This window comes from Elephantulus edwardii, unplaced genomic scaffold (genome assembly GCF_000299155.1).
Source record: "Elephantulus edwardii isolate Elephantulus edwardi_28Jun2011 unplaced genomic scaffold, EleEdw1.0 scaffold00048, whole genome shotgun sequence".
Lineage (NCBI taxonomy): Eukaryota > Metazoa > Chordata > Mammalia > Macroscelidea > Macroscelididae > Elephantulus > Elephantulus edwardii.
In genome coordinates, this window is record NW_006399798.1 from 16,263,190 (window position 1) to 16,277,619 (window position 14,430).

The window sequence follows — 14,430 nt, forward strand, 5'->3', positions numbered from 1 at the left end:
ATTTTTGCATCAATATTCATGAGAGATATTGGCCTATAGTTTTCTATTTTGGTGCTGTCTTTTCCTGGCTTTGGTATCAAAGATATGTTTGCTTCATAGAGTGAATCTGGGAGGGTTTAAAGGGCCCCTTTGGTAGTAGGAAACACATAGACTATTATGGAGATTGATTTTGGAATTTAGATGCACTGTTATCAATTGTGCTTAGCCGTGCATGTTCATATCCTTGAAGATGTAACATGGAAGTGTTGCAGCCTAGAAGACACTAATTTAACAAGTTAAAAGTACATGAGTCAAAACTTGAAAAGCAATAATATTCCAGGTAGAGGCTCTAATAGTGGCACCAATCAAGTTACAGAGGGAAGGTAGTTCTTACAATAAAAGGCCTATTGACTAGCACTTTTTCTATATTATAAAGGTTAGAAATCACAAGATGTAGAGGTTCAACTATGTCATTTATTGTTCTTAAGTCCTGGAGCAAATTCCTTCTACCACTGTGTTGTTTTACAACTCAGAAGTCCAAAATTATTGGGGCAGCTATTGCTGCCAGTTTAGGGCCTGTGTCAGGAAAAGGAGGTATTACTCATATACAGTGCCACCCAAAGGTAATAAAGGAGGTCAGAATTGCTTCCACTGTGGAAAGCTGGGCCACGTCAGTAGACAGTGTCACAGACAATAACCACAGATAGGCAAGGGAGTAGAGAGGAAGCTCCCACTCACTTGTTTTAAGTGTGGCTCTGAAGGACACTTGGCCAAGGGTGGCCCACATCAGGTCCTCAGGACTGACAGGCCCCAGCTCCCAGCTGGAAACAAAGGAGGACACTTCAACGATTTAGGTTTAGATTTAGATTTAGATTTAGATCCTCCCAGAAGAGCTGTGGGTGAGCATTAACATTACTGGTAAGTATATTCATTTTCTCCTGGACACAAGAGCCTACTATCTGGTCCTAAAAGCCTTCTGAGGTCCTAACTCTTCTCACTATTTCTTAGTTCTTGGAATAGATGGAAAACCTCATAAGCAGTTCCTTACTTCACCTTTGCCTTGCATGCAGACTTCTGAGTTGTAAAACCAGCAGGTCTTTAGAGGCAGTATATCACATGAGAGGAAATTGCCCATCTTTCTCTCACAGAGAGCAGCTGGTGAATTCAAACTGTACACCTTTGGGTAAGCAGCATAACACCTTGCCACTAAGCCACCAGAGTTAAGTGATCATAGATTACTAAAGCCAAAGTGTGAGGCCCTCTCAGTTTGTTCAACTTCTCGTCACTTTTAATCATTGCTGTCAAGTTAGAACTGACGCATGAGCTAAACTGCAGTAGGTTTCTGAAACTGTAAATCACATAAGAGGAAATTGCACAGCATTTGAGTTAGTAACGCAGCTACTGAAAGACTAGAATTGGATTCATGTGACACCTTTTAGTGCCCCGGGGGCCTAACAGAAGCAAGCATAAATCACCTGTGCAGGATGATACATCATTGCAGACCTGGAGCTATTTATACAGGTGCAAGATAACACATGGAAAACACTCGACATCTGAAACACAAGAAGGGCATCAGATGTTGGAATTATCAGACAGACTGTAACATAGCTCGTAAATGCTACTGATAAATTCAGCAAAAAAACCAAAATGATCATAGAAAAGAACCAAGTGGAAATTTTAAAACTGATTCATGCAATAAGCAAAGACTGAATTCTAGCAGAGATTTAACAGCCGATATAGACTCAGCTAGAGAGGCTATCCCTGAGTGGGAAGGTCTGGCCAGAGGAAATACCCAGAATAAAGCATAGAGAGAGAAAGAGATGGGAAAGTAAAAAAGAGAATCTAATACATAAGCTGCTATTCACAGGGATTTGGAGAAGTAGGGAGTTGACAAAAGAGGGAGACCTGCAAGATGGATTAACATAGTAACAACAACCATCAATGCACTTGAGTATGGCGGCAGACTGTGTGGATGGTACCAGATGGGACAAAGCTTTATCTCTTGTCCACAGTGTCCATGTGAGTTGTAGTCTCTCGACAGCACCCAACAACCACATAGGTGCAATGGGAGACACAGAAAAGGAGAAAATGGAACAGAAGCTAAATCCAAGGGAAAAATAACTTTTCAAAGAACGGTACCGACTATCTACCACCCTACTAAGTAAGGCCCCCTATAATTTGAACCTCTAACCTGTGGGTCCATATACCAATAAGCAAAAGGATGACAAAATAGGAACCATACAATTTTTTAAGAAGAAGAGAATTTAAAAGCAGCAAGTGCATTCAAGGGCACAACAAATTAGATCACTTCTCTACAGAAACAGTGGTCATGTTCTTAGTAACAGGGGCATCATTGGGGCATCCAGGGGGCTGGGGTACACCAAATGATGCTGTCTGAAGGGGTAAAACTAAAATGATCATCTGTAAAATTCTTATGCCATATTGTACCCAAAATTTATTATTGTAACTATAAATGCTTGTAATTCTAGGGGTGAATCTCCCAGTAAGGTAAACACAGATTTGCTTGTGCTTTCTTGCAGAGCTTGAAGGGAGCTGTGGTGGCCCTGTTGTAAGAACCAGCCCTGCAATCCTGAAGGCGCGTGGTTGGAGGCCACCAGCTGCACCGCAGGAAAAGAATGGGCAGTCTCCCATGAGATTAACTGCCTCCAAAAACATCTGGAAGGCCAGCTATGGGTCAGTTCCAACTCGACGTTACACACAACAACTTGCTAGACATAAAGATGCATCTGCCTGGTGTGTCTGTCTTCACATGGCATCTCCTCCCCTGTGTATGTGTGTTTCTGACCTATTCTGCTGCTTATAACTTTGAATTAATTATATTAGGAACTCCCCCCAACTGTAGTATAGCCCCATCAACATAGCAAAAACCCTATTTCCAAACAGGATGACATTTATAAGCACAGAATCAGAACTCCAATACTTATTTTTGAGGGACACAATCATCCAGCAACAATCAAAGGCAAGTATCACAGTAGAATGATACATGGTCTTGCTTACACCCTTTTCTGGCTACTCCCTCCCTGTCAGGGCTTGTGCTTTTGAAAAGAGGCTTTGATTCTGTAGTAAAGGGCTGTGAGTTTAGAAGAGGGGCAAACCCACTACTAACCATTGCCATTCAGTCAGAACCAACTCATAGCTGACCCTCCAGTAGGTCTTCAGAGGCTATAAATCACGTGGAAGGAGACTATCATTCTCCCCAGGAACAACTGGAGAACTGAAACATCTGCCCAGGTGGTTCACTACAGATCAGTAAAGAAACACACAAGTGTGTCCATTCAAACCTTGCTTATTCTGCAATCCAGCTCATAAGGATCAATAAGCATCCCTTTAAGCTGATGGCAGAGCCATCAAAGGGAGGAGCCATGCTTCCATAAAGATTTACAGCCTTATGGACCCAGTAGGAGCAGCTCTACTCCGTCCTGCAGGCTTCCTAGGAATCAAAATTTACTGTATAGCAGAGTTTACTAAGTGCACTCGTGTCAGAGCTATCTTTTATTTTTTTTTAAATTGAGATTGTAATGAAAGATTATAAAGAACTTGGATTTCAGAATTATCTTTATTACCCAGTTACAATGATGATCTCCCCGCCCCCAGTTTATTTTCCCTTTAATAAGCTCTTTGAGGACCCCACCCTACCTCTCTCAAGCCCTGCCTCTTCACAGCGGACTTCCTCCTAAATCACTATACTGTAGATTCACAGAAAACTATTCGAGTCTGACGCCAACCATAGGGTGTATTTTTTGTTTGGTTGGTTTTTGTTTGGTGTTGGGTTTTTTTAAAAAAATTTATTATATTGTGTGTGTACCATCAAATCGGATCTGACTAGTACAGGAAGAGATTGCCCCTCCTCCAGCAGAGCATCTAGCGGATTTAAATCGCACACCTCTGGGATTGCAGTGCAGCTTCTTGCCACTAGGCCACTGGAGCTCCCTTAGGTATTGTTTTTTTTTGGTTTTGTTTTTGGTTGTTTTTTTGTTTGTTTGTGGTTTTTTTGTTTTGTTTAAATGTGTGTACCTTCAAATCAGATCTGACTGGTACAGGAGGAGATTGTCCCTCCTTCTTCAGCAGAGCATCTGGTGTGTTTGTTTGTTTTTTAACAATGATGATCTTAACAACATGGATTCCTCGACACTCACTAAAAGCATGTGCTGATGTTTTCTTTGCTCTCTCTGTTTTTGTATGAGGAAAAATCCATTGCCATAGAGTCATAGTGACCGTACAAGGCAAAATGTGTCTGTCTCCTAGCATTTCCCAGTCTATAAATCTTTATGAAAACAAACTGCCATATCTTTTCTCCTACAGAGAAGCTGGTGAATTCAAACCACCTCTCTACAGTTAGAAGCTTGATGCTTTAGCCTCTGTGCCACCAGAGCCTCTCAGTGCTTCACTGTGACACATTTTGTCAGCTTTCCCGCTAGTTAGCTACAGTATTGTACAAATCCCTATTTGTGAGCCTGCTTCAGTAACATTTTTACCAGAATGAAGTAGTAGAAGAAAAATCAAAAAAGGCTTCTGCAAGCTCAATTGTTAATAATGTTGTAACCAATAATGTTGCAATCCACTGTAGAAAAAATTTCACAAAACTATTTTGTTACTGATGTTGTTGTTGTTGATTGCCCTCCAGTTGATCCAAGAGGTAGCCTCTTCTAGCAACATGCCCAAAGTATGCAAGATGAAGCCTTGCCGTCCTTACTTCCAAGGAGCATTCTGCCTTGATGTGCTGTATAACCCCAAGATTTTAGCTACTCTATTTTCAGAGCAAGTTCAAAGTCACTTCTGGCCCCAATTTTGGTCTCCCCCCCTTTCTTGTCCCTGATAACCTTTGGGTTTTTTCCACATATGATGTTGTTGATGTCATCTCACAACTTGTCTGGTCCTCAGTCATTAGTGTTCAATGAGTCAAATTAGTTCTTGAAATGGTCTTTAAATTCAGGCGAGCAAGGTTTTACCTTGGCTCTGAAGGGCTCGCTTTCATCTTCAACTTTAATTTACATGTCATATGAGCAAGCAATGATCTGTTCTACAGGCAGCCTCTGGCCTTATTCTGATTATATTTAGTGTCACAGTAATTACAAAGGAATAACATCTCTTTTATCTTTGCAACGATGTAGTTAATTTGGGGGAGCTCCAGTGGCATAGTCCGTAGGGAGTTTTGCTGCTACATCCCTGAGTGTTCGTATCCACAAAAAGATATACGGACACTCTCAAAGCTAGGAACAACACTAGAAGTCCTAATCCACAACATAAACAGTCTTCCCAGTATCCTGGAAAAGCTACAACCAGGAGAAGATAACATAGATGAATGGGACCTTCTAAGACTCAAATCCCTATGCACATCCAAAAACTTCTCCAGTAGGGTAAAAAGGGAAGCCACTGACTGGGAAAAAGTATTCGGTAATAACATATCAGATAAGGGACTTATATCCAGAATTTATGAAATACTTGAGCACCACAACAAGATAAAGGTAAATAATCCAATAGAAAAATGGGCACAGGATATGAACAGGCACTTCACCGAAGACGACATTCAGATGGCTAACAAACACATGAAGAAATGCTCAAAATCCCTAGCCCTAAGAGAGATGCAAATTAAAACAACTATGAGATATCATTTCACCCCAGTCAAAATAGCAAAATTTAACAGAACAGCAAGCAACAAATGCTGGCGAGGTTGTGGAGAAACTGGAACCCTGATTCACTGTTGGTGGGAGTGTAAAATGGTGCAACCCCTGTGGAAAGCAGTATGGCGCTTTCTCAAAAAGTTGCAAATAGAGATACCATTTGACCCAGCAATTCCACTACTGGGAATATACCCTGAAGAGACCATAGCTGACATCCAAGCAGATATATGCACACCCATGTTCATTGCAGCTTTGTTCACAATAGCAAGGAGTTGGAAACAACCTAAGTGCCCATCAACAAACGAATGGCTAGAGAAGCTGTGGTATATTCGCACAATGGAATACTATGCTGCATTAAAAACCAAGGAACTCATGCAATATTATTCAAAATGGTTGACTCTGGAGAACATTATGCTGAGTGAAATGTCCCAGTCACAAAAGGACAAATATTACATGATGCCACTGTTGTAGAATGGGACTGTCCTTGGGGTTGGGGAGACACTGAGTAAGATGGGTTCAATAATGTATACTGCACTGAAGCAGAGGAGGGAGAGAACCGTCTAAAAGAGAGATGTAACTGGGTATTTCTGTCATCACAGGAGACTAGAGCGAGGGCTGCATGGTGGAGGGGACCTGGGGGAGGGTTTGTAAAACAATGAAAGAATCTTTTCTTTTACTTTTCCATAATTTTTGGACTCATGTACTTATAACTTGTTAGTCAAATTTGTGTCTTCTAGGTTGCAACACCCCCATGATACATCTTGAAGGATATGTACATGTACAGCCAAGCACAATCAATAAGAGTGCATCTGAATTCCAAAATCAATCTCCATAATAGTCTATGTGTTTCCTACTGCCAAAGGGGCCCTTTAGAGTAGTGAGAGAAGATCTTCACCCTGAAACCCACAGCGTCCCTTTTCAGCAGGAAGTAGCTAAGAGAATACGCCGTCCCCTTTTCCTTATGACTCAGGGTGAAGTCTCTCTCAGGGAGGAGTGATAGGGAATGGCAAAGGATACACTGACAAAGAAGATTAATCAGAACTGGCTTTGACAAGCACTGTGGCATTTGGACAAGAACAAACTGGGAGGAGGGTGGAGAGAATGGTGCAGCAATGAATGAGTGGAAGCCCAAAATCTCTGTAAATGTTTATGAAAATTAATAAAATATAATTATAGAAAAAAAAAAAACAAAAAAACAAAAAAAAAAAAAAAAAAAAAAAAAAAAGATATACGGACACTCTCCTCCCATGCAATTGGCAACATCCAAACCCGGTGAGCTACGAGTTGATTCACACTTGAAAGCAATGAATTGAATCAGTTTTATTCCTATGTATTCCACCACCAGATGGAAGAAGATGTAACAATTCTGAATTTGTGTATGCAGAAAATATTGGCTTTAAAATACACAAAAAAAAAAAGAAAGAAAGAATTACAAGGAGATACAGACAAATCTGCACTGGAAGATACACACAATGCAGTATACGCATGCTTACATGTCAGTAACTATTAGAAAAAGCTGATTCTTAGAAAACCAGTAAGAAATAGGATTGAACAACTAAATGAGAAGATTTAACCTAATGGACATATACAGAATATGGTACCAATGACTAGAGCTTACAAATACTTTTCAAGTGTACATGGAATGTTTATGAAAATGCCAGGCAATATAGCAAGTCTCAACAAATAACAAGTATGTTCTAAAACATATGGAGTGCATTCTCAGACAGTGAAGCAATTGAGCTAGAAATTATGAATTTAAAAAGAAAATTTGTCTACCTCTTTGCAACTAAGAAAAGTAATTTTAAGTAATTCAGTTTATAGTATCACAATAAGGATTAGAAATGACAATGAAACTTTTGACTAAAATTTAATTACAGCTAAAGCATGCTAAAGTAAAAAATTACATATTTTAGATGAACATATTGGAACATAAGAGACCCTACAAAGTAATAGCAATGTGTATTCCCAAAAGAAAAATTAGAAAAGCAACAACTAATTAAGCACAAAAGCTGAGAAATAAATAGAAACACACAGAGCCAAGAGTGAACTCATTCACCTGCTTCACGGGAGTTGTGTTGTTATGTGTTGTCGAGTCATCTGCGACTCATAGCGACCCTATGTACAACAGCCCTAAACCCTGCTCTGTCCTGTGCCAATCGCACTGTCTCTCACACACCCACCTCCATTACCCCAGTCATTGAATCAATCCATCTCATCAAGGGTCATCCTCCCCTGTGCTGTCCCTCCACTCTCCCAAGTATGACGTCCCTCTCCAAGGACTGGTCCCTCCTTGCAACAAGTCCAAAGTTGGTCAGATGAAGCTTCAGAATCTTTGCCTCCAAGGAACAGCGTGGTTTAATCATCTCCAGGATGAACCTATTCGTCTTCTTAGCAGTCCATGGTATGTTCAATACTCTTCACCACCACAGCTCAAAGGCATCAATTCACCTTCTCTCATCCCTAGTCATTGTCCAGCTCTCTAACACATACCAAATGATTGCAAAAGCCATGGCCTTTAGCAGGCGTATCTAGTCTCCAGACTGATAATTGTTCTTCAGTGCTTTGGAGAGGTCTCTAACAGCAGACTTTCCCATTGCAGTATATCTTTAATTTCCTGGCTGCTGGTGCCAAGAGTGTTGATTTTCGAGCCAAGCATACTAAAGCTGTGTACAATCTCAATCTCTTAACCATCTATCATGATGCTGCCAATTGGCCCAGTGGTGAGAATCTTTGTTTTCTTGATGTTTAACTTCAATCTAGGGGAGCTCTGGTGGTCTAATGGCAAGGAGCTGCAACTACAATCACAGAGGCGCACAGTTCGAATCCACCAGATGCTCTGCTGGGGAAGGAGGGAGAATCTCCTCCTGTACCAGTCAGATCTGATTTGATGGTACACTCACACAAAAATAATAAAATAAAAAAATAAATAAATAAAAATTTTAAAAAAACAACAAAACTTCAATCTATATTGAAGGCTGCAGTCCTTGACCTTCTGCAGCAAGCGCTTCAGGTCCTCAGTTTCAGCAAGCAGGGTTGTGTCATCTGCATAACACAGATTGTTAATGAATCTTCCTCCAATCCTGATGCCACATTTCTCCTCATACAGCCCAGTTGTGCCAAGAAATCTGGAAGACCACCACTTGGCCAACTGACTGGAAGAAATCAATATTTGCTCTCATTCCAAAGGAAGGTGATCCAACAGAGAGTGGAAATTATTGAACAATATCATTAATATCACATGCAAGTAAGATTCTGCTGTGCTGAAGATTATCCAAAAATGACTGGAACATATCACGTGCAAGCAAGATTCTGCTGATGATTATCCAAAAATGACTGGATCAGCACATCAGCAGAGAACTACCAGAAGTGCAGCCTGGCTTTAGAAGGGGTCATGGCACTAGAGATACTGTAGTTAATGTTAAGTGGATCTTGGCTGAAAGCAGCGAGTACCAGAGGAATGTCTGTGTCTTTCATTGATTATGCAAAGGTGTTTGGCTGTTTGGATCAAAACAAACGGTGGCTAACTCTGAAAAGAATGGGAATCCCAAAATACTTGATTGTGCTAAGGTGAAACCTATACTTGGACCAGGAGGCGGTCATCAGAACAGAGCAAGGAAACACTGCATCATTCAAAATTGGGAAGGTTGTACACCAGGGATGTGTGCTATCCCCATATCTTTTCAAATAATCTGTATGCTTCACAGGAGAATGAAGAAAAACAGCTCAAGGAAGCCATTAGCCAAAGGACGAATAATTCAGGAAAACTAAGAGTTCTCTGTGCAAAGACCAGAAGAATGTTATGGTGCCTGGCTACCACTACTGACCACTCTAATCAAAACCACAAAGGTCCTAAAAAAGGAAAGTATAAAAAAAGAGGGAAAAATTTGAAAATACAAAGTTAAAAGGAAAAAAAACCAGACCCTCCTTAATGGCTGACAAGAGACTATTACCTGGAGAAAGAGTCTAACTTGAAACTGAAGGCACTTCTGAAGGCTGCCTTCCAGCCAAATTTAGATGGAACTCCATACAACAGGGAGAAGACTATGTACCTCAAAGCCATCCAGTTGAGAAGACCAACAGGGCATTATTTGCCTAACCAGAGCAAGGGATAGAGAAGCCACTGTATGGTGACCTTACGTGTAAATGAAACATTGCTAGATCCTGTGACAGTCTCATGATTAAGTCCATTTTTATCGGTATTATGTCAATCCATCTCTCTGAGAGTTTCCTACATTTTTGTGGGCTCTCTTCTTTACCAAATACAGTGTCCATTTCGGGCAGTTGGTCTTTCCTGAGAGTATCCAAAGCAAGCAAGTGGGGGACTCCCAATCTTTGCTTCTAAGGAACATTCTGGTTGTATTTCTAAAACAGTTTGCTATTATTTTTTTTTTTCTCTGTCTCTCTTTGGGCAGCCCACAGAACATTCTCTTTCCTTTGTCATCACCGTAGTATGAATGCATCAATTCTTCTGATTCCCTTTTTTTTATTATCTGACTTTTTTTCCATTTTTTTACAGAGGTTTTGGATTTCCATTCATTCATTGCTGCAATTTTCTCCCTTCCCACCTCTCCCCACCAGCTCGCTTCCCCCTCCGAAGAGAGGAAAAAAAAAAAGAAAAAAAATTCCTTCATTAGTATACAATTCTCAGGTCCCTTCCCCCCACCCTACACCCCAAGTACACTTCTCTATGCAACCTTAATTCTGGATTCCTGTGCTAACCATAATACTCAATCATATATCACTTCTAATCTGTTCTTTCCCTCATCTGTTTCAATACAATATATATAATTTATCCAGTTTTTTCTGTCATACCCCCACCCTGGTGTCAGACCCATTCTACAACAGTGGCACCATGCAGTATTTGTTCCTTTGTGACTGAGATATTTCACTCAGCATAATGTCCTCCAGTATCACCCACTTTGAATAATATTGCATGAGTTCCTGACTTTTACATGCAAATGATTATTGGTGGTAGAGGCCAATGAGTTGACTAGTTCTAGATAACCCTCACCTTCAGCTATTCTGCTTTCTTCAAATCCTGGGTTCATAAGAGGAACCCATGCTGAGAGGGCTGAATCATGAGTTGGAGCTAAATCTATGACACGCAACAGCAAGACACCAATTGTAACCTCTAACACACTCAGTGAGGGAAGCTATGGTTCACCCCACTGCCTTCCTTCCTTCCTTCTAAATTTCTCCTCATAAAGAGGGGGTCTGGAATATGTTCCCCAAATGCAAATGGAGAAGTAGCTGTAAGTGGTGCAAGGGCTAAGCTGAGGTGGTGGTGGTTGTTAAGTGCCGTCAAGCACTTACATACATCATAGCAACCCTAGAAATAACAAATCTGAGCCTTGTCCTTTCCTGCACCACCCTCACAAGCTCTGACATGCTGGAGCCCATTGTTACAGTAATTGACACAGCTACTGTGTCATCTTGTTGAGGGCCTTAGTCTCAGATTTTTGATCCCCCACCTTTCCCAGCCTGATGTCTTTTCCTTCTAACAACATGTCCAAAGTATGTAAGACAGAGTTCCACCATCTCTGCTTCTTTTTTTTTTTTGTGTGTGTGTGTGTGTACCATCAAATCAGATCTGACTGGTATAGGAGGAGATTGCCCCTCCTTCTCCAGCACAGCATCTGGTGGATTTGAACTGCACATATCTGGGATTGCAGTGCAGCTTCTTGCCACTGGGCCACCAGAACTCACCTAATCTCTGCTTCTAAGAAACACTCTAGTTGCACTTCTTCCAAGACAGACTTGCTTATCCTTTTGATTGTCCATGGAATATTCAATATTTTTTAACATATTCAGTATTATTTGCCAACAACTTGAAGGTATTGATTCATCTTCTGTCATCCTTATCTATTGTCTGACTTCCAGATACATAGGAAGCCATTACAAATACTTAGACTAGGTGCATTTTACCCTTTATACTGACATCTTTGCTCTTTAGCATTTAGGAGAGGTCATTAACAACCTATTTTCCTGGTGCAAAATGTCTTTTGATTTTATAGTTTACTCGTATTGGTTCAGCACTTGTCTGTCAGTTTGCTGTATTGAGGTGACTTGCATGTTGCTGTGCTGCTGAAAACTATGCAACCAGTATTTCAGATACCATCAGGCTCATCCATTGTGGATAAATTTCAGCAGATCATCCAGATTAAGACAGACTAAGATACAGGATTAGCCACCCACATCTGAAGTTGCAGACCTTTGAAAACCCTATGAACAGAGGAATTGTTAGATATAATACCAGATGAAAGTAGACATGGGAATACTTGGAGGAAGATTTTGCTTCCCAGCTGTCAGGAGTGCACACAGGTCCCTCTGTCAGCTGCTGAGAGCTGCCTTGTCTGAGATCTGCAATCAGCCCCAGGCAAAATGCTCTGAGATAACAATAGCCCCAGTGCTCCCCACTAGACTGGCCAACTCTGTCAGGTTTGTACTGCTGTTTGATTTTTTCCTCTGCTCAATCCTGCTCTTTCCTCCTCACCTTTTATAGGACCTAATTCCTAATAAGTTCTCGCACCCCACGCTGCGTGTCAACATTGCAGATACCATGTTTATAGTTTGAAAGATTCATTTATGAATGGAAAAGTGCAAACAAATCTGTTTTCCCCTAACTGAACTGATCTAGACAATGAATGAAACCTCTCAAAATCTACAAAGCTATATTTTTCTAGAATGTTTAGATTCATTCTAAAATTGGCTAGAAAAATAGAAAGGGCCAAGAAAAGGCAATCTTGAAGAGAAACTGGATACTGGGATTCGCTCTACCAAATATCAGGACTACTTATAAAGCTACACAAATTAAGACAATGTAGGTTTGGTGCCAATATAGAAAAAGAAGACAGAAGAACCCAGAAACAAACATATCCCATTTAGACACTTGATCTACATCAGAGGCATCACTGCAGACCAATGGAGGAAGGCCCTTTTTCTCTTTTTTTCATTAAATGACAAAGGGACATTCAGATGTCCATGTGGAAAAAAATGAAACCTGACCCCAGACTCACACCATAAAAAAAAATCCTCTAGGTGGACTGTAGATCTGAATGTGAAAGGTGAAATAAAGCTTCTGAAATAGCACCGATCAAAAGAAATATTCTGTTCAATGTGGGCAAATACAGAGCTGAATTTGAAGGAATTTGTAATGTCCCCATTGGAGTTCTGGTGGCATAGTCTATAGAGAATTGTCCTGCCAACCCAAAGGCCACCTCTCTGACTGTTCAGGTCCACACACAGCTCCAGGGGAGAAAGATGGACAATCTCTTTGTATGTGCTTTACAGACTTTAGAGCCTACGGAAGGTTCAGCTATGAGCAGGTTCCCACTTGACAGTGATGAGTTGTATAACGGGCTTGGACATAGCCAAGATTGTGAGGGTGATCCGGGATCGGCCATCTGTGTTTCTTTTTAACGTGTGACAGTGTTCCCCACTGCTGTTTGTAAAGTCAGCTCACTGGCACTTCACGGTCACAGCAATGTCCCAGACCTGTCCATGTCCTTGTTTTTCAGTTCTCTTCTTAATAGTGTATCTTCTACTCTCTTAGCAAATGGTTGGAAAGAGAGAGAGAGAGAGAGAGAGAGAGAGAGAGAGAGAGAGAGAGAGAGAGAGAGAGAGAGTGTGTGTACCTGTGCAGGGCTGTGTGTTTGCCTCCAGTTCTTTGGGCCTTGCAGGCTCCCCAGTTACGAGCACCGTTTTGCTGAGTCTGCGTGGCTGCAGGCTGTTCTCAGACTGCCCTCGTCAAGAATCCAGCCTTCCTGGGGCCTGATTCAGCAGAGCAGGAAGGAAATCAAGGCCACAGAACTGCTGAAGAAGAAGAAGCCAGCTCAAAGCAGAGCCTACACCTCCAAAGCAGGTCTGTAGTAAAACAGTGCATGTTGCTCCTGGAGCCCATTGTCTGTGATTAGAAGCTCAGACTCTGGAGCAAGACCATAGCTCCACTATCAACTATGACTCAGAGACTCTGTGCGAGTGTCTTTACCTCCGTATGCTTAAATATCCTCGTCTATAAAATGAGAAGAACAACTTAGCCTTCTCCATTGCTATTTGTGAAGGATTACAGATATGAATCTATAGAAATCACCTCAATGACTCTGCCTAGAATAAGTATGAAACTTTCAGTACTTCAAAAATTTAGATTAAGGGAGCTCTGGTGGCCTAGTGGCAAGAAGCTGCACTGCAATCCTGAAGACACACACTTCGAATCCACCAAATGCTCAGCTGAAGATGGCGGGGCAATTACCTCCTGTGCCAGTCAGATCTAATTAAATGGTACCAACAACATAAAAAGAAAAAAAGTTTAGGTTATAAAACATACTCTTTATTTGATGCCTTTCATTCTGTATACTCCCCCCGTTAATAACTATTATCAAGCAAGCAAAATATGCAAATCAGAAACATCCTGAAAGCCTATTTTTGGCATTTTTCAACTGAACAAGATTTTTTTTCTTCCCTCTTAATGAAATCAGCTCTGAAAAACAACTGTGAGATAACATCTCACCCCAGAAACGATAGGAAAGTTCAACAGAGCAGCAAATAACAAATGGTGGCAAAGTTGTGAAGAGACTGGAACCCTTATTCACTGCTTGTGGGAGTGTAAAATGGTGCAACCATTATGGAAGGTGATCTGGAATTTTCTCAAAAAGTTGGAAATAGAAATTACTATTTGACCCAGCAATTCCACTACTAAGAGTTTGCCCTGAAGGGCCCTTTAGAGTAGTGAGAGAAGATCTTCACCCTGAAACCCACAGCGTCCCTTTTCAGCAGGAAGTAGCTAAGAGAATACGCCATCCCCTTTTCCTTA